Source organism: Bactrocera oleae, chromosome 4 (assembly GCF_042242935.1).
Source record: "Bactrocera oleae isolate idBacOlea1 chromosome 4, idBacOlea1, whole genome shotgun sequence".
In the NCBI taxonomy this organism is placed as follows: domain Eukaryota; kingdom Metazoa; phylum Arthropoda; class Insecta; order Diptera; family Tephritidae; genus Bactrocera; species Bactrocera oleae.
This window is the reverse complement of record NC_091538.1, coordinates 13963580-13981631: the sequence shown is the minus strand read 5'-3', so window position 1 is coordinate 13981631 and position 18052 is coordinate 13963580. Positions and strand designations below refer to the sequence as shown.

General features: G+C 34.4%; 1 protein-coding gene across 4 annotated transcripts in view; it reads left to right on the top strand.

Moving 5' to 3' along the window:
• Pgant9 (polypeptide N-acetylgalactosaminyltransferase 9) overlaps positions 1-18052 on the top strand; it is a 193447-nt gene that overhangs the window by 16221 nt on the left and 159174 nt on the right. The gene's annotated exons all lie outside the window — the stretch shown is intronic.

The window sequence follows — 18052 nt, the reverse complement described above, 5'->3', positions numbered from 1 at the left end:
AATGTAAACGTCGAAGAAAAAACAACAAGAAAAACTCGCTAAACCGCCGCGAAAGTCACATCTGTCTTTGATGTGCGCAATAATGCATTGCATTGGTCATTTCGTTGCTCATACACACTTGTTACCCGTGCCTGCCGCCCCGCCATCTCTTCGTCCTGCGCCGACTGCATTGTGATTTATTATTATTTCTCTCTTTGGTGTCCTCTTGCAAACCGGTCAACCAGCAGCATTTTACGTTGCGGTCTTGCGCACCTTCAATTGAAAGCCGTTTGTGCGTCTGTGCGCCTGCGCGCTTGGCCGCTCATTAAGTGTAACTTATATGCGCACTTTCTGGCTGCACTTCTTTACCGCTGTGGCATGGCTAATCGAAAACTAGATTATTTTAATTGTAATCTGGTGAAAGTTCTCGTCGTCTACGAACGTGTTAGCTTCGCGTTGCTTAACATACGCTATAAATACTCGGATTTCATTTGGTCTACATTGCTAGCAGACGGGCAGGTGGTAGGGGTAGCGAGAAACGCGTAACGAAAATATATAAATTTGGGGAAAGATACTATAATAGTATAAGCCTGCGCATATGTATGTTTGTAGTCATGCTTTGAATTGGCACTGCCGAAAAGACATAAGAAGAAGACGACATTTGAAGCCTACTCGCTTAAGTGAAGCCATCTCAACATTGCCAAAGTCTTGCAAACTGCATTTTTTAGTAGATTTTTCGATAACTGATAAGCTTCTTCTGTACTTGTGGCCTGCCAAGCACGTTTGTAGAGCTGCAATATCCGATGACAGCTTAAAAAGAATCAAATGAATATCTCTTTTTCAAAATAGCAGCCAAATTATTACTCATTGAAAAAGCAGTTTTAGTCGATTTTTTTCAAGTTTTATGCAGATTGGCTTGTTAACATAGGTTCTAGATAATAATAACTCTACTTAAGTCTAAATTCATCAATTTCCACAAAGATATGTTTCTACCTCTCTGTGATCTTGCAAGACTACTGTTTCAAGCATCGAAGGAAAACTACGATCTTCTTAATCGATCTTGCGTACTTGTATTGATAATCGATAACTAAACTAAACTAAACTTAATAAAAAAAAATAATAATTCGAATGTTGACAACCAAAAACCCACAAAAAATATGAGATTTTAGTTGAAATTATTAGAAAATGGGGTATATAAGTACAATTCTATTCACTTACAATAACAGTTTAGCGGATTTACATAGATTCCACCACTTTAAATATTTGCCAAGGCAATCACAGGAAAATTTAGTTTCATTTTCGAAGAGTAAGAAATAGCAACAGTAAATTATATAAATAAAAATTGCATGTTAGTCGGAGTCAGGACTGAATAGCTCACATTTTATAGCGAGAATAGGTAGTTGACTCTAAATTAATATTGAGACTTTCTACTCGAGGACCACGAGGACTAGAAACTTGTTCCCAAATTTATGATATTCTTTCTCTTAAAAAATATATAACATACCCGTGTTTGGAGCTTGTTCTGTTGGAGTGAGTATTTTTTTTTTGTCACAATAATAAATTTGACAAAATGTTGCCAGTAATTACTGAATGTTGAACCGCTTTGTGTAATTTTTTTCAAGTCTTCGGTTTGAAGCTCCTATGGGTTAAAGCCAAAAGCCAAAAAATATAATCAACGCCGTCGAATTTTAATAAAAATTAAGATAAGGAAGCGCCTCAAACGGCAGAGTTTAAATTTTGTGTATATGTAGTGTTGCCATCTATTTAAAAATTTAATCAGCAAAAAAATTAGAAAAAATATTAAATATAAAATAATGATAATTAATATTCGATAATGCTTTATAATGATTAAATAAAAAAATTATAATAAATCAGTTTACTTCAAAATTTTAAGCATCTGGCAGCAGTTCACAAACATATAAAAAATTATTAATAATTGTTCAAATTAATGAAATATTACAACATAGGTATCAAATTAAAGAGCCTTAACGTGCCTTTCTGTTTAGCATAGATTTTGCGGGAAGTTGCCACCTGTTAAAAATTTAATTTAAAAAACCTGTGGTTAAGAGTTTCAAGAAAGATTTCTTTGCTGATATTTTCGTAAAATGCTGCCATCTGTTTACATTTTTGTTTTCAGAATTTTTTTATTTCTTTATTTTTACTCGTACAATATGCTCAGTAATAAAATATTGCTTACAAAGACAAATTATTTTTAAAAACTACTAAATATGGATAGTAAACTAAAGTGGCTTAGCGTGTATTTTTGTTGATAATACGTTTTCCGGAGAGTTGCCACCTGTAATTTTTTTAACTTAAATCAACAACAAAATGCTAAGGTTTTAGAAAGATATTCCAACGCCCTTATTTTTGAAAAAAATTGCCACCTGTTTAAAAAATTTGTTTGAAAATTTTTTGTTTTATTTTTTTTTTTAAATAGGTTCAGTAATACAATATTGGTTACAAAGCCAAATTTATTTCAAATGTTATATATTTTGTTTGATATGTTAAAAATTTAATCCTGAAATATACTTAATACACCGTTTAATTCTTTACTCATGATATCTTTCACTCCAAAGAAAGTTTGACTTTTAAACACATCAGTTTTATGTCCACAATTTTTTAATTTTTTTCGTAAAATATTTTTTTTAATGTTTAGATTTTTATTAATTTTTTCTTTAAAATTTTTAAGAATTAAAATTTTTTTTTATTGTTATTTATAAATTTTTTTTTTCAATTTTGAGTTATTTTCTTCGTTTTGTTTATTTATCCAAAAAATTCTTGAAATATCTATGCATGTAATATATGCATGCCAGTATTAAGCCAATCCACTTACTTGTCTTATTTAGGTCACCAAAAGAATTCTAAATAAATTCTTCAAAAATCTGGGACTTGTCACTTCGTTCCGCTTTCTAACGCTAATGACTTTTTCTTTGTTTTTGTTGAATTGAAAATAATCTTAAATCAAATAAGCAAATTTTGAATTTAAAAGTTCCTAGTCTTGGCCATTTGCAAATAGTTGTGAGAGAAATTTTCATTTTTTTAAGAAGTCTGTTGTGTGAGTGTATATTTTTGAGTATGTACATATGTATATAATTGTATATAGGTATGTGTGTATATATAAAAAAATTTATAAATCTAATGAATCCATAAGTATGTACATATGCTCTTTGCAAAATGGTGTAGCCATTGAAAAAGTTTTTCACACCAGCACCTGCCAGTGTCAGTAAAAGCACATACAAACATATGTACATACAGGCACACACAAACTTATTTACAAAGGCGCATAAGCACAAAAGGCTGAGTATTTGTTTCAAAGCGAATCAGTGTCAATGATCTCTTGTTTGTATTATATATGTACATAACTATTTATTTATGTGGTTATACATACTTACAACGACATTTGTATACAAAAGTGTAATAAAATTCAAACAAATTCGCGCAAATAAATAATAAAAAAAATCACATAAAATTTAAAAAAATCGATAAAAAAAAATTAAAGTAAACAAAAATTTTATTATCTCAAAATAAACTTAAGGAAATTAAAAAAAAATGCAATAAAATACATAAAAAATTATTTGCCGGTAATTTCAATACTACAATTTAATGATGCCATATTGTGTACATATGTATGCACTTGCAGTCATACCAACACATATGTTCATCTTTTTTACCTGTGCATACATACATACATTTGTATGTACATATAAATATTTGCTCATGTGCAAATTAGTTCTCGGTATTCATTTGGCGTAAATAAATAATCAATTTTTATTGCTGCTTGTTGTTGTAACTTTTTTGTTGTGTTGTTGTACATTTGCTTTCCGCGCTGCCGATTCAAACCAAAAGCGTGTACGCCCAATATGTGCGTGTAAAAAGAATTTATTGTTAGTTGATTTTTTTGTTGTTGTTTTTGTTTTATATTATTGGCAATTTGTAATTTGGCTATGCAAAGCACGCACAATATGTTTGGGACCACTGGCTTTGCGTTGAGGCTACATTTCGTTGGTTTTCATACGGTAGGATATTTTCAGTAGCTCATATTGCCGGTTGTATATGTAGCTAATTATATATAGAACAAGACAAAACGTTAACTTCGGTTAAGCTTAAACCCTTCAGCAATAAAAATGCTTCTATACAAGAACTTGATTTTGATCGTTTAGTTTGTATGGCAGCTATATGTTATAGTGGTCCGATCTGAACAATTTTTTAGGATATTGTACCGTTGCTTTAGGTATTAATATGCGTAGAATTTCGTAAAGATATCTTGTCAAATAAAAACGTTTTCCATTCAAGGATTTGATTTTGAACGGTCAGTTTGTATTGAAGACATTTGCTAAAGTGGTCTGATCCGACAAATGAGCAACTTCTTGGGGAGAAAAGCCGTGTGCAAAGTTTCAAAGCGATATCGCAAAAATGAGGCTAGTCCCTCGCATATATACAGACAAACGGATAAAGCTGAATCGACTCAGCTCGTCACGCTGATCATTTATACTAGCGTGTATACATATATATATTATAGGATATCTGACGTTTCATGCTGGGTGTTAGTATAATTTGTTCAGGGTATAAAAGTTTGGGTTAAGAAATTTATATTTTTTTCTGAAACGCTCTCCTACATTAGAACGTTTTTAGACCACAGGGATTATTTACAAGTATTTATTGGTTCAAGGTGAGTTGTTAAAATGCTCGCTGCCCTTGGTAAGAACACAGAAACATTTTGTTGTTGGAAGTTTGATGATTTTTAAACTGTTTTTCATTTCACTATTTAGTTAGTTTTAACTTAATTGCAATCAAGTATTAATGAGATAATTTAAGGCGTTCGAAATTAATGAAGTTTGATCTATTTCAATCCAGTTAAAACTGTCGCAACTGAGTAGTTGAAGCTTACAAGATTATTATTGAGACTAATTTATTAAAAATCAATTAAGTGAAAGTCAACATAAACGAGATTTAATTAAAATTAATTTAAATTAGTCGCAGCTACTTTAGTGGCGTCACGTGACATTTCGTCTACTGACGGCCTAAACGTCAATTGAAAGAAAAATGAGAAATTTAAAAAATTCTTAGAATACGCACGCAGATATAAAAAACCAAAAACAAGCCCTAAAATATTTTTTACCTTCCAACTTGTCTTTAATAGTTTTTTTTCGCTTTTCCGCTGTAGTAGTTAATATGTTTTTATTGCATAATTTCTTCAGAGTTTTACGAGCGTGAAGCGTGTACTCTGCGAATACCAGGCAAATGCTAACGCATAGAATCAGAAAGGGCAAGGCAAGAAACACCGGAGTAGTAAAGTTGTACGCGTAAGCCGCTTTTAGTGCTTGCGGCTGCTGCGTGACGTCGGCAGCGTGCGGTTTGCTCGTGAGGCAACCCTTATATGATTGCGTGTGTGGTTTGCTTGCGGCATGCCACCGCACATGTTGGGCACTTTACGCTCGTAAAAAAGGAAGAAAATTGAAATAAAATTAATGAGAAAATGTAAAGGTTGTAGTGGTATAATAATTCTGGAAATTAAGTGCTATCTCGGAAGTAAAGTTGTTGCTTCAGGAATTTTCGACAAAATTTGGTTCTATATAAAAAACTGCGATATAATATTAAAACAATTTTTGGTGGATTCGGGTATATTTTAAAAGGATTATCTATTGCAGTATTGTTTATTTCCGCTACAGTGGTGTGCGAAAGTTATGAGTTTCAATAGGTATCTATGTTATTTATATACTTTAAGGTGGTACTAAAAGGTGAAATGCTTTCTTTAGTTCAATTTATACAACCATGCATTAATATATCACATGTTAATTTTGGCGCAGACCATTCATAGTTGAGAGACGCGCGATGCTCAAAGTTCCGCTTTTTCTGCAGAAACTTAAATTTAACGATATACTTGTATGTATATAAAATTTGAAAGAAATTTGAAAAATATATATATATCTAAAAAATGTTTTTTTTTATTTGGATTGAGTTAACTTAATTCATTTGTAATACTAACGTCTAGTGATTTTGAAATACGCGCTGACGTTAAAACATAATTTTTTAAGGACCGCCCTAATACGCATACAGTTTTTTCCGCATACAGTTTTTTCCGAATTATTTATTAAAAATCGAATCTAAATTTATATGAAATATAAGTTCTCTCAATTTCAGTATAATCTCACATAAAGAATTAAGAAAGTAACAATATAAAACAAGTGAGGAATGGCTAAGTTAAATACTCTCACAACTTGCAAAGGTCAACGCCAGGGAAAATTATTTTCGAATTTTAATAATAATAAAAATAAGGTTGATTGATTTTTTCGGTAAAAAGTTAGCAATAGAAAGCGGCGTCCACATATTCGGTGTCTGGGTGCTTGAATAGTATTGCTCCGACTTGAACTATTTTTGTTCATAAGCTGGCACACCTCAAAACCACCATTCGTGCAAAGCTTAAGTCGGAAACAATCTCCATGTCAGGATTAAAAAATTAAAATTTAATTTTGTTGGGATTCAAAATTAAATTTTAATTTAATCCCGATGTTTCGATTGAAAATTAGATTTTAATTTTTTAACCCCGATGTTGGGGTTAAAAATTTGATTTTCATTTTTTAATCCCGATGTTGAAATTTAAAATAATTTTTTTTTTTTGAACAAGATATTTAGGACTAAATTTGAATGAACTCGAAAAATTAATAATTCTAAAGCAAATTATTTTTTTAATCTTATTTATATGCTTAAGATTAAAATTTTTATTTATATATTTCCATCCGCTAGTGTTTAGCTTAATTTTTAATGACATTTATTTTTAATTTTTCCGATTTTTGGAACTAAAATTTTTTTTTTGAATTTTTTATGTTTTTTCTCATTTTTATACTCTCGCAACCTGTTGCTACAGAGTATAATAGTTTTGTTCACCTAACGGTTGTTTGTATCACCTAAAATTAATCGAGTTAGATATAGGGTTATATATATATAAATGATCAGGATGAAGAGACGAGTTGAAATCCGGGTGACTGTCTGTCCGTCCGTCCGTCTGTCCGTCCGTCCGTGCAAGCTCTAACTTGAGTAAAAATTGAGATATCTTTATGAAACTTGGTAGACATGTTTCTTTTTACCGTGAGACGGTTGGTATTGCAGATGGGCGTAATCGGACCACTGCCACGCCCACAAAACGCCATTAATCAAAAACAAATAACTTGCCATAACTAAGCTCCGCAATAAGATACAAGACTGTTATTTGGTACACAGGATCACATTAGGGAGGGGCATCTGCAGTTAAAATTTTTTTTTAAAAAGTGGGCGTGGTCCCGCCTCTAATAGGCTTAATGTGCATATCTCCTAAGCCGCTAATGCTATAATAACACAATTCACTGGAAGCAAATGTTTTTAGCACTTCTATTGACGGTGTGAAAATAGTTGAAATCGGGTGGCAACTCCGCCCACTCCCCATATAACGGTACTGTTAAAAACTACTAAAAGCGCGATAAATCAAGCACTAAACACGCCAGAGACATTAAATTGTATCTCTGAGATGGTATAAGATGACTTTATAGGAACCGCGTTCAAAATTAGACAGTGGGCGTGGCACAGCCCACTTTTAGGTGAAAACCCATATCTTGAGATCTGCTTAACCACTTTCAACAAAATTCGATACATAACGTTATTTTCATATATCTATGTTATAGTGCGAAGATGGGTGAAATCGGACTACAACCACGTCTATTTCCCATATAACACCATTTTCAATTCCATCTGATTCTTTCACTTTCCACTATGCATATCAGGTAACAATGATTATATCGGGGTAAAACTTTGCGTGAATAATGCAATTAAAGTATGCCACCCTGCGGCCAGAAATTGTCTAAATCGAACCAAAACTGTTCAAACCCCTAAGTACTAAATATGTGGACCCCAGTGCCTATAGTTGACCTTCTACCGAAAATATCAGTCAATCCACAAAGAAATCTCAAACGAGTATACCATTTGACTTTGCGAGAGTATGAAATGTTCGGTTACATCCGAACTTAGCCCTTCCTTACTTGTTTATTTTATTTTTTTTCATTTTTTAATTTAGTATGCGGGATTAACATTTTTTTATTATGTTTTAATCTGGTGTTTGGCATATAAGTGTACGTAATTTTACCTCAGTTTATGATTATTGTAGAAATTTTAATGTTTATTCAGCTGAAAAACTAAGAAAACATCGTGTTGTTGGGTATATGTATTCGTTTAGATATATAACCACATATGCCCTTGAACTTCGTTGCTGTTATAATGCTGTTATTCCATCCATTTAAAAGTCACAAATGTTTTCATTTCGATGGTATTTGTTTATTTAACCGACATTGTAAAGAAAATAATGAAGTAATGACCAAAGTTCAAGGTTATTTCTATTACTCTTGAATGCAGCTGATAGAGTCACATGTTTCCTAATTGAATACTGCATTTCGGAACGAGCTTAAAATAAAATTAAAAATAAAACAAGTATGTAAGATATATTTTTTTGTTTTGTATAAAACGAAGTACAATAATGTTTATTCAACTATTTGGGGGTTTTATATATTATTCAAAATATTTTTGTTTAAATTAAAGTTCTGTATATATTTAAGCATATTCTTTTCGTAACAGTTACGGAAACATATGCGTACAGAATACCCTGAATACATGAGCTTGATTTGGATCGATCTGTTTGTATGGCAGCTATATGATATAGTTATCGGATCACAACAATTTCTTAAAATATTGTATTACTGCCTCAAATAATAACCCATGTCAAATTTCGTGAAGATATCTCGAAAAATTAAAAAGTTTTCCATACCAGCTTTTTATTCGGTTCGTTCAGTTTGTATGGCAGCTATATGCTATAGTGGTTCAATAACGACGGTGCCGACAAATGAACAGCTTTTTGAAGAGAAAAGTATGTGGGCAAAATTTCAGAAGGTTATTTCAAAACTGAGGGACTAGTTCTGGTAAATAAGGCAGACGGACAGACGGACATGGCTAAATGCACTCTGCTCGTTATCGTGATCCTTCATATATATATATTTTATATGGTATCCGATGTTTACTTCTAGGTATTCAAACTTCGTAGACACCTAATTGAACTTCTACTATCGCTACTTGCTTTACACCACTAGTTGTGTGTTCGATTCGCCACCCCCAAGACTTTGCGCTGCGCATACAACCGGTATGGACTACGCTGTGGTACGATTTACAACAAAAAGGTGTTTCTCTTTTTAGTAAATATTACGTTTCGAACCAGAAAGATAGAATTGAAGCAACATCTCTATTTGCTAACTATCAATTGAACTCTAAGGAAATTAAAAGCCATACATAACCTTAGAAACGCAAATCATTTCAACGCTAGGTTAACTTAACATCAGACCTTCAATTAAATTTTTTCAAACTTTTCTTACTCTTTCACAGCTTTCCATGCAACTGCGGCCAACACAATTTCCTCAACGCTTTGGCATTCGCTTGAGCCTCTAGGCCTGTAGGATAATTTCTGCAAGCTGTCACTTTGCATCTTCGCTACTTCGAAACTTTTAGCAAACTTATTTCTTCGCTTCTCTTTTGCACAAAAAAAAACAAAACTTCTTTGTTTCTGGATTTTTCTTTTTTTTTCAATTTTTGTTGCAAGCTGCCAGACTTTATTGAACGCCGCATTGCCTTGCCTAACAAAGCGCAGAAAAAAGTTTTCATACGCTTTGAAGCGTCTTGCAACCAAAAGTTTTCTTTTTGTTGATGTTGTTGCAATTGTGTTTTAACTTTTATTTACGCTTGTTAAGCTGAGTGCAACACCTTCTGCTTTCGTATGCAGCCTTGTTGCATGCAACACCACCTCACCGCCTCCTCGGCAATCCAATACATGCATAACTGAGTATGCGTAAATTAACATACACCCCTACATGCGTATATATGCATATGTGTGTGTATGCAGTAGCCTTCCTCGCTCACCTTTTGGCGCTCGCGGCCCGCAAACAAATTCAATTCTCAGCTCCAAAACCACCGAGTTCATTGAATTCTTGTCAGCTGAACAGCAACTGCTGTTTTTGCCGTTGTTGTTGTTGTTCCTTTATACTGCTTTCTCCTACTTCTGCTTGCATATACTGCTTGTATTTGTTGGCATGCCAGCACACTCATAAATAATTCTCCAAAACAGGTTCCTTGTTTTGGCAGCCACTGCCACGGCGTGTTTACATATGTGTGTGTGTGCGTGTGCACGTGTCTTACCTTTTGCTTTGCCTCGTCTTCTTGTTAGATCTGTACTGGCTCAATAAGGTGTATGCAGTCATCAAATGCTACATTTTTCATGCAACAACAACTGTAGCGTAAAGCGCGCCGCTTGCTGCCGTCCTTGTGTGGAAGTGTGTCTTGTGTGGCTGTGTGTATGCTTTTATGGTTATTTCTTATTTTAGTTTATTTATTTGCTTGTGATTTTTCTTAATTGCATCATTGGCTACGGCACAATCGCTTCCTGGTCGTAATGACACAACGCGGCAGTTGTTGGAGGACTGTGGAGTCTATCTGTAATCTATTTTTAGAAGTGTAGCGAATTTCGAAGCAGTAATAGAGTTGCGCTACATATCCACATACATATAGAGTGGTTCATATTGTAGTTTATTTTTTTAAAGCAAGAAAAACCATTCATCGATTATCTTAATATCAAAATTTAATGCAGATGGGGGTTCGGGAAGTGCGTACACAATAGGGTGGAGCGAAAAAAAGTTTTGTTTTTGCTTAGCTTGAGGGTAAAATTTGTAGATTTAAAAAAAATAAAATTTTTGAGAAAATAAAAATTTTTTAACATCTACGGCGGCTCATTTTTAAAGTAAATTTCGAGTTAAAATTTTGAACAATAAAAAATTATTTTTGCTTTAATTTCTTTACATTTATATAAAAATTACCGAATGTGTGGGTTTTTGACTCAAAATTTATTTTACGGCTTAAGACTTTTTTTAAAACTCCAATGATGACCACAAAATTTTTTTTTAAGTTGACAATTTTTAATTAGCCAGAAAGAGGACTCTCCACAGCTTCTAGAACACTTATCAATCTTTTTTTAAGAAATAAAAATTTTAACTCGAAAATTTACTTTAAAACTGAATAGGAAATAGGCCGTCTCTGGATGTTAAAAAAATTTTTTTTTGTTCAAAAATTTTCCTTTTTGTAATCTACAGATTTTACCCTCGGGCTAAGCAAAAAACAAAATTTTTTTTCGCTCCACCCTAGCACACAATCATCTAAAATACATTGTACTCCCTGAAAGTAATAATTATTTTTGTAGTGTCGTCATCATTAACCCAAAAAATTACGAAAAGCAAGAAAAGCGTTAAGTTTGGTGAACCCGAAGCAGTAAAATCTTCATAGGCGCATTTTTCATAGCATAAAAGGTTATAAAAAGAACTTTGCTTAATTTTGATCGGTCAGTTCAAATGGCAATTCAAAAAAAAATAAGCTGGCAACGTTAAAAACACTAGTTTGTTTTTATTACATTACTAAAGAATATAAAAGTAGTTAGTATTTTAAGCTGTCCATGTATTTCGTATAAAAAAAAATTAATTCAGTTGGTAACTCCATTTTTATTTCCTTTTAAACTTTATGTAGAATTTTTTAAAAACGGATACATTTGTTTTTTAATGTTTTGTGCTCAAGCTGTAGTGCAAATTTTGCAGTTAGTTATAAATCGAAAAAAAAAAAATCAGCTGGCAACGTTAGAAACACTTTCATTTTTCTTATTACATAACTCAAACATTTACAAGCACTTCAGTAGTTCAAGCTGTCAAGGTATTTTGTATGAAAAATGAAATCAGGTGGCAACTCCAAATTTTTTTTTACGTTTTCTATACATACTTGTAGTCTTAACATGCTTGCCACAGAAGCACTTACTATACCCTTGTGTGTAGTTACTGTGTTCAAATACGACACATAACCCACTAAATATGGATTAATTAGAAACCAATAGCTTAAGTTATCGGCAAACTAAAACATGTTGATACCCTATACAGGGTATATTAAGATTGCCGCGATGCTTGTAACTCTTAAACAGGAACGTGGGAGAGCCTATAAAGCATACAATTATATACATAAATGATTGGCGCGACGAGCTGAGTCGATTTAGTCATGCCCGTCTGTTCAGCTATATAAACGCGAATTAGTCCCTCAGTTTTTGAAATATAGAGCTGAAATTTTGTACAAGAACTTTTCCTACCAATAAGCTACTGATTTATCGCTACCACCGATATTGGTCAACTATAGCATATAGCTCTCATACAAACTGACCGATCCAACTTAAGTTCTTGTATGGAAACTTTTAACATCTGGAGTATACCTACAACTAGGCAAAGCAACGCTACAATCTCCGAAAAAATTGTGCAGATCGGATCACTATAGCATGCAGCTGCCATACAAACTGAACGTTAGGAATTAAGTGCTTGTATGCAAAACTTTTTCATTTGATGAGATATCGGCAAGTAATTTGGCAGGAATTATTGCCTAGGCCAACGGTACAATCTCCGAAAAAATGTTTTGCAGCGGACCACTATTAGCATGTAGCTGCCATACAAATTGACCGTTTAAAGTTCTTGTAACGAATCTGTTGTATTTGTGAAGGGTATTATAGCTAGTTAACAATTTTTTCTTGTTTTTTATGGCTTTATCTGCTTTCATAGCAGCACCTTCAACTGCATTTTCTCAGCGACTGCACATTTCTTTACTCTTTTATATTTTTTTACATAAATAGATATTAGTGTCTGCATAATATATTTTATAGCTTCTTACCACATACTTATACACACATAGGTATATGCACATATATATAGAGTTGCATATGAACAAATAAGAACCTACATATGCTCGTATATATATATATATAGGTATATATATATATTTATATATTATATGTGGTACATGTGAGCGCACTTATCACCGCAAAGAATGCGGCAGTGGTCACATAAATGTGCGCAGCGACTGCTAACAACGTGCCACAAGCACTCTAACACCCATACAAACTTGCATATGTGCATATATATGCATGTAGTTAGCTGCTGCTTGTTCTTTTGCGCAAGCAAAGCCATGCAGCTGCCGCGTTCTTTTATGTAAGTCACAGCAGGAAATCTCAATTCTACATCATTCCATACAATTCAAGTAATTCAAGCATTAACAAACGCTTGTTACTTCTGCTGACGCTACTATGTACCACTACTGTTATTGTTGTTGTTTTAGCTACTAATGTTAGTTAAGCAACAACATGGTTACTTGGAGCGCTTCCTTGCGGTTGCCGTTTTTTATGCAGCCAAGCATATATTGAATATCTCTTGCCACATTTACGCGTTCCCCGTTTCCCAAGCAGACTCCCAGTGCCATCTAATCACCCAATGCCTGTAGCTGTTGTTGTTGTTTGTCTTTTTTTTTAACTTCTAGTGCTTCTATTGCTAATGCTGACACTGTCGCCGCAGCCACAAGTCGTTAGTGTGTGGTTTATAGAGCAGCGCGGGAACAGCATTCATCGGATACTTCTAAGCTTCTTCGTCATCTTCGTGGTTAGCTGGCTGGCAGTTTGTGTAGCTGACTTGCATCTTTTGTTCTACGCCATTCTTACCGTTTTTCCTATCTGCCTCCGCTTCTTTTTTCCGTGTTCTCGGATTAAACGCAGGAAATCAAAGTCGCTGGGAGCTTGTTGACGTTTGGTTGCGGTCCGCTGTCTACAATCTGCCTGTGTATGCGTGTGTGTGTGCACTGAACGTGTTCGCTTGCATAACGAATTTTTCACGTTCTCTTGGGTGCTGTCGGTAAGCAAGCTGCGCCGCCGTATCAGTTGACTGTGACTGTGTTTTTATATAATTTGATATAATAAAAATGTATTACTATTTTTTTATTTCGCTTTTGTTGGCTGCTTCCATGCAGAGCTGGCAATGCTTTAAAAAGATTCGAGACAAAGAAAATTTGTATTGTGTATATCTCCACTATTGTCTCCTTAGGGTTGAAGTGCTAGCATTTCTAATATAATCTCATGTGAATTATTACAATTATATTTCTTCTCCATAAAATTTTTTTGAAAACTAAAGTTCATATAAATAAGTCACTTTAAGACTATTAAGATTATACTAACGACAAAGCGCAGAAATTTAAATTCGCTGGCTCTTGCAGTCTCCACGCCAGATTCTACACGTCCTCGAAGGCCTTACCGAATCTCTACCCCTCTGTTGGCTAATCCAGAGTGGAGGCTCTGATGAGCAGCTTTATCTGGTCCGGCTGCGATGAAGTAGCCGTGATCCACACCATTGCGCTTGGCCTGGCTGGGATGTCTTTGTTGTCGTTCGCTATCAGCTTGGCTCTGGCGTATACCACCCCAACCTTGACTATCAAGTTAGACCGATCTCTCGCTGTCACGTGCTATCATTTTGATCTGGCTCTGGTACCAGCCGGCGTCTATTTATGACGTTGGCGGACCCGGATTACTTAATAGCACCACGCTTGTCAGCGCAGCTTGCACCCATTTCTATTGAGTCACTGAGAATTTTCCTTCGGAATCTCCCTCATCCAGCATACCGATGATAATGCAATTTTGGACCCCATCTACAAACGATTTAACGGGCATTCGGCCTTATGGCTGACGGCTTGCCTAGTGAGCTGACACCTGTCTCTTGGCTGCCACTGCTGGCGGTTAAAGCTTAAAATTGGGTAGAACCACTTTCGCGCAATCAATGGAGCTCCTTTGTACGAAGGACATCATGCTTTCGCTCGGTCACCGGCCTTAAAAATAGGACACACACTTCTAACAGCGATACTTTTGGCATCTTCTTCCCCCCTTAGCCATACTTTAGCTACATGGTTTGGTTTCGGCTGCCGCTAGTGTTGTTGCTTTCTGGAGCTAGGCTTAGCTTCAGCACTAGTGTTGTGCCATATTTTTGCACTTTTTTCGAGCTCACTACAAACGGTACCCTCTTCTCGTAACAATTAGTTTCCTCCGGCTTTTTTCCAAGAGTCCGTACTCCTATAATCATCTATTGTTATTTTTAATGTTTTGATATACATTTTGGACTCAGAGGTATAGGCAAAAGTAGGTCCGCTTGCGCATAGTTTTCGCTACGCAAGTAAGACTATCTTATTACGGAGTGTACCAGGTAGCAATAAGCTTCGTTAAAAATTGGGCTATTTAAGGACCCCCAATAAAATTGATCCTCGGCAAGGGCCGCATGACACCTTGATCCAGCCCTTTTTGTACCCCCAACCATGGTAAGAGTTTCCATTGAAGAGCAGCGAACCCAGATATAATGTCAAAACTTAGCTAGATACCTCTCAACTGCAATAGTGACGAACTGTTACCTGCCCGTTCCTGCCATAGCTTCCATATTTACATGAATTTGCCCGAATCAGGGTTCCATTTTTAAGTGCTAAAAACAAAAAACGTATATTATAGAAATCAATTAATGTTAATTAAGTGATCAGAATTAAATTTATGTATATATATTTTTTGAGATTTAGAAGCGACAAAAACTATTAATAACAATAAAATAATTTTTTCAGTTACTGATCATGGCAGGTCTGGTATTCGATCTTGGATTTCAAAATAATATACTCTTATACAAGTAGGTATAGTGAGAATTTGACTTTATTAAATAAACTCAACTTGCATCATTTTAAGACACGACACCCTTTATTTGCCACATTTTCGGCATCCATTACATTTTTCTCCTTTGCTTACACACTCGAGCACTTCTGCCAATGGTTTGCTTAATGGCCAACTTAATCCACTGAACGGTCATTAGCTACTGTATTCTTTACAACAACAACAACTAAAGGCATACAATTAAGTTAACATGCTGCATTGTTGCACACTTTGTGGCATTCGCACAAATGAGTTAATGACGTGTGCTAATGACAATAGCTCGAAGGCGCCGAATGCTATGAAATAAATGCGCTGGGAGTGCAATGCAGACGCTTGCCTTTAAAAGGATACCAGCACTGTGGACTACACTGTGGATTACAGGTGTGACTTGTGGGGCAGCAAGGCGTAGCAGGTTGCTTGAAAGTTCGAGGTGGCGGGCGATTAAGCAGCAGAAAGCTTTTAGAGCTTACTAGGTGAGGCTCAATTATTTGGAAAATCCTGATAAGTGGAATTGGCGGTTTCATTGGTCAAAAGCAGCTTTTCTACTTCCTCTTTATTATTCCTACAGAGTTTGAGAAAAGAAAATTATAGTAAACCTCCCACTAAACTACGGGTACCAGTAAATGTTTGGTATCCACATTTTATGCGTCTTAATGAAAAGCACTCTAGCTTCAACTCAACTTAACTGCATTACCTATAACACCTTATTCCTCTAACTTCAAAGCCAATTATATAATCGTCTGCCTTGAATTAGACTTTTCCCCCCCTTTTGCTCTCTCTTTTACATATATTTTTTGTCTGAGTGAGTTGTTGCAACAACTTAAATATGCTACGCTGTACATCTCTATGCGGGGTCAAGGCCAGCTGTCGCTTTTATTCACTTCACTTTGTAGGGAATGTTTTAATTTTACTTCATCTTCGCTTATTCTATAAATTACTTTTAATTCGTTAATTATATAGTATGTGCTTTAAATTCAAGCCATTTACCGCACACGAGAAATAGGTGTTGCCAAGCTTTAACGGCGGCGTAGCTTCTTCAATTTATTGCCTTAGTAATTGTTTTTTTTTGTTGCTTCTTAAATTTGCGCCTTTCCTTTTTGGAGGCGAACACGTACATAAAAATGTTAGACGAACCTGCAATCGTTTGGTTTATTACTTGCTTTCAGTTGTAGTTTTAGCTTTTGATTTGTTAATTTTTCAATTTGTGGGCTGGATTTGGTAAAGGTAAAAATTATCTGCTTCAATATTGTCTGCTTCAAAATTTGTTTACTTACTTCATGTGTGGGAATATTTTTTATTGATTTTGTTTTTAGTTTCTTCGTTCTTAAGAAGGTTTCAGCGTTTGTGCTTCTAATATACACACGCCCTTAATGGGAAATATCAAGCGTGTAAGGTTCTTGAAGAGAGAAGGGCTAATGAGGAGTATCCAGTAGACTCTAATAGATTAAAAATGAAAAATGAAATATATATATATATAGTTTCTTTACTAATACTACTAATTTTCTATAAATTCTGTGAAAATTCTGCGAAAATCACGATATATAAGGCGAATAATATCGTTGGAACGCAGTCATTAGTCCTGTTTATCGTTGAAAGTTCTTCCTTAGTATGGTATAAAATAATACATTAGTATGCTAAGTTTTCTTAGAAAATACACAAAACTACTCCACTGAACAATTTAAAACTAAAAAGCAGTTTCATTTAACTGTATAGAGAGATATGTTGTATATAGTGTCTTTCTAACGGCAGCCATCAAGTTAGCAGTAGACGTACTTCGCCGTAGTGCGGCTTCTTTTAGGGAGATATGCAACCACTCCGTTAGCAGAGCTGCTATACAAGCCTTGAGCTTGCTGACTGTGAGCGTGTTTTTTTAATATTAAGTTTAGAGCGCCATTATTGAAAAACTCTTTATTCATTTTCAGAAAGCTGTGTGCTACTTCTTAATCAATATCTGATATTTTAACAAAATATGAAAAATTATTCAAATGCGAGAAATTAAAGGATTAATATAAAAAAATATAGGATAATAAAAATAATAATCAAAATTATGTTTCAAAAAGTATTGCAAAAACAATAAAAATATGCTACATTTCATACTAACAATATTAATGCGGACAGCATTTTACTAGCCGGATTTTTTATGACGGCTCTGTTCGCTGTGAACAAACAATTGATTGCCACTTCTTTAATAATCAAATAAAGTAAAACTTGCAAGATAAAAATAGAAATAAACACGTTGCTAGACAAACAGTAAAACCGATAACAAAGACAAATAATTAATTTCGAAACAATGCATTAATAAATTTTCTTCGCGAATGCAATAATCCACTTCCACCGTCTGTCTGTTACAGGTTTTCAAACGCTTCGAAACTCGAAGGCTAAATAATAATAATTTTGCTAGTAAAATATTGCGACATCTAAGTATCTGTACACAACAACAACAAGACAAGACATTAACTTCGGTTACACCGAAGCTTTAATACCCTTCACAAA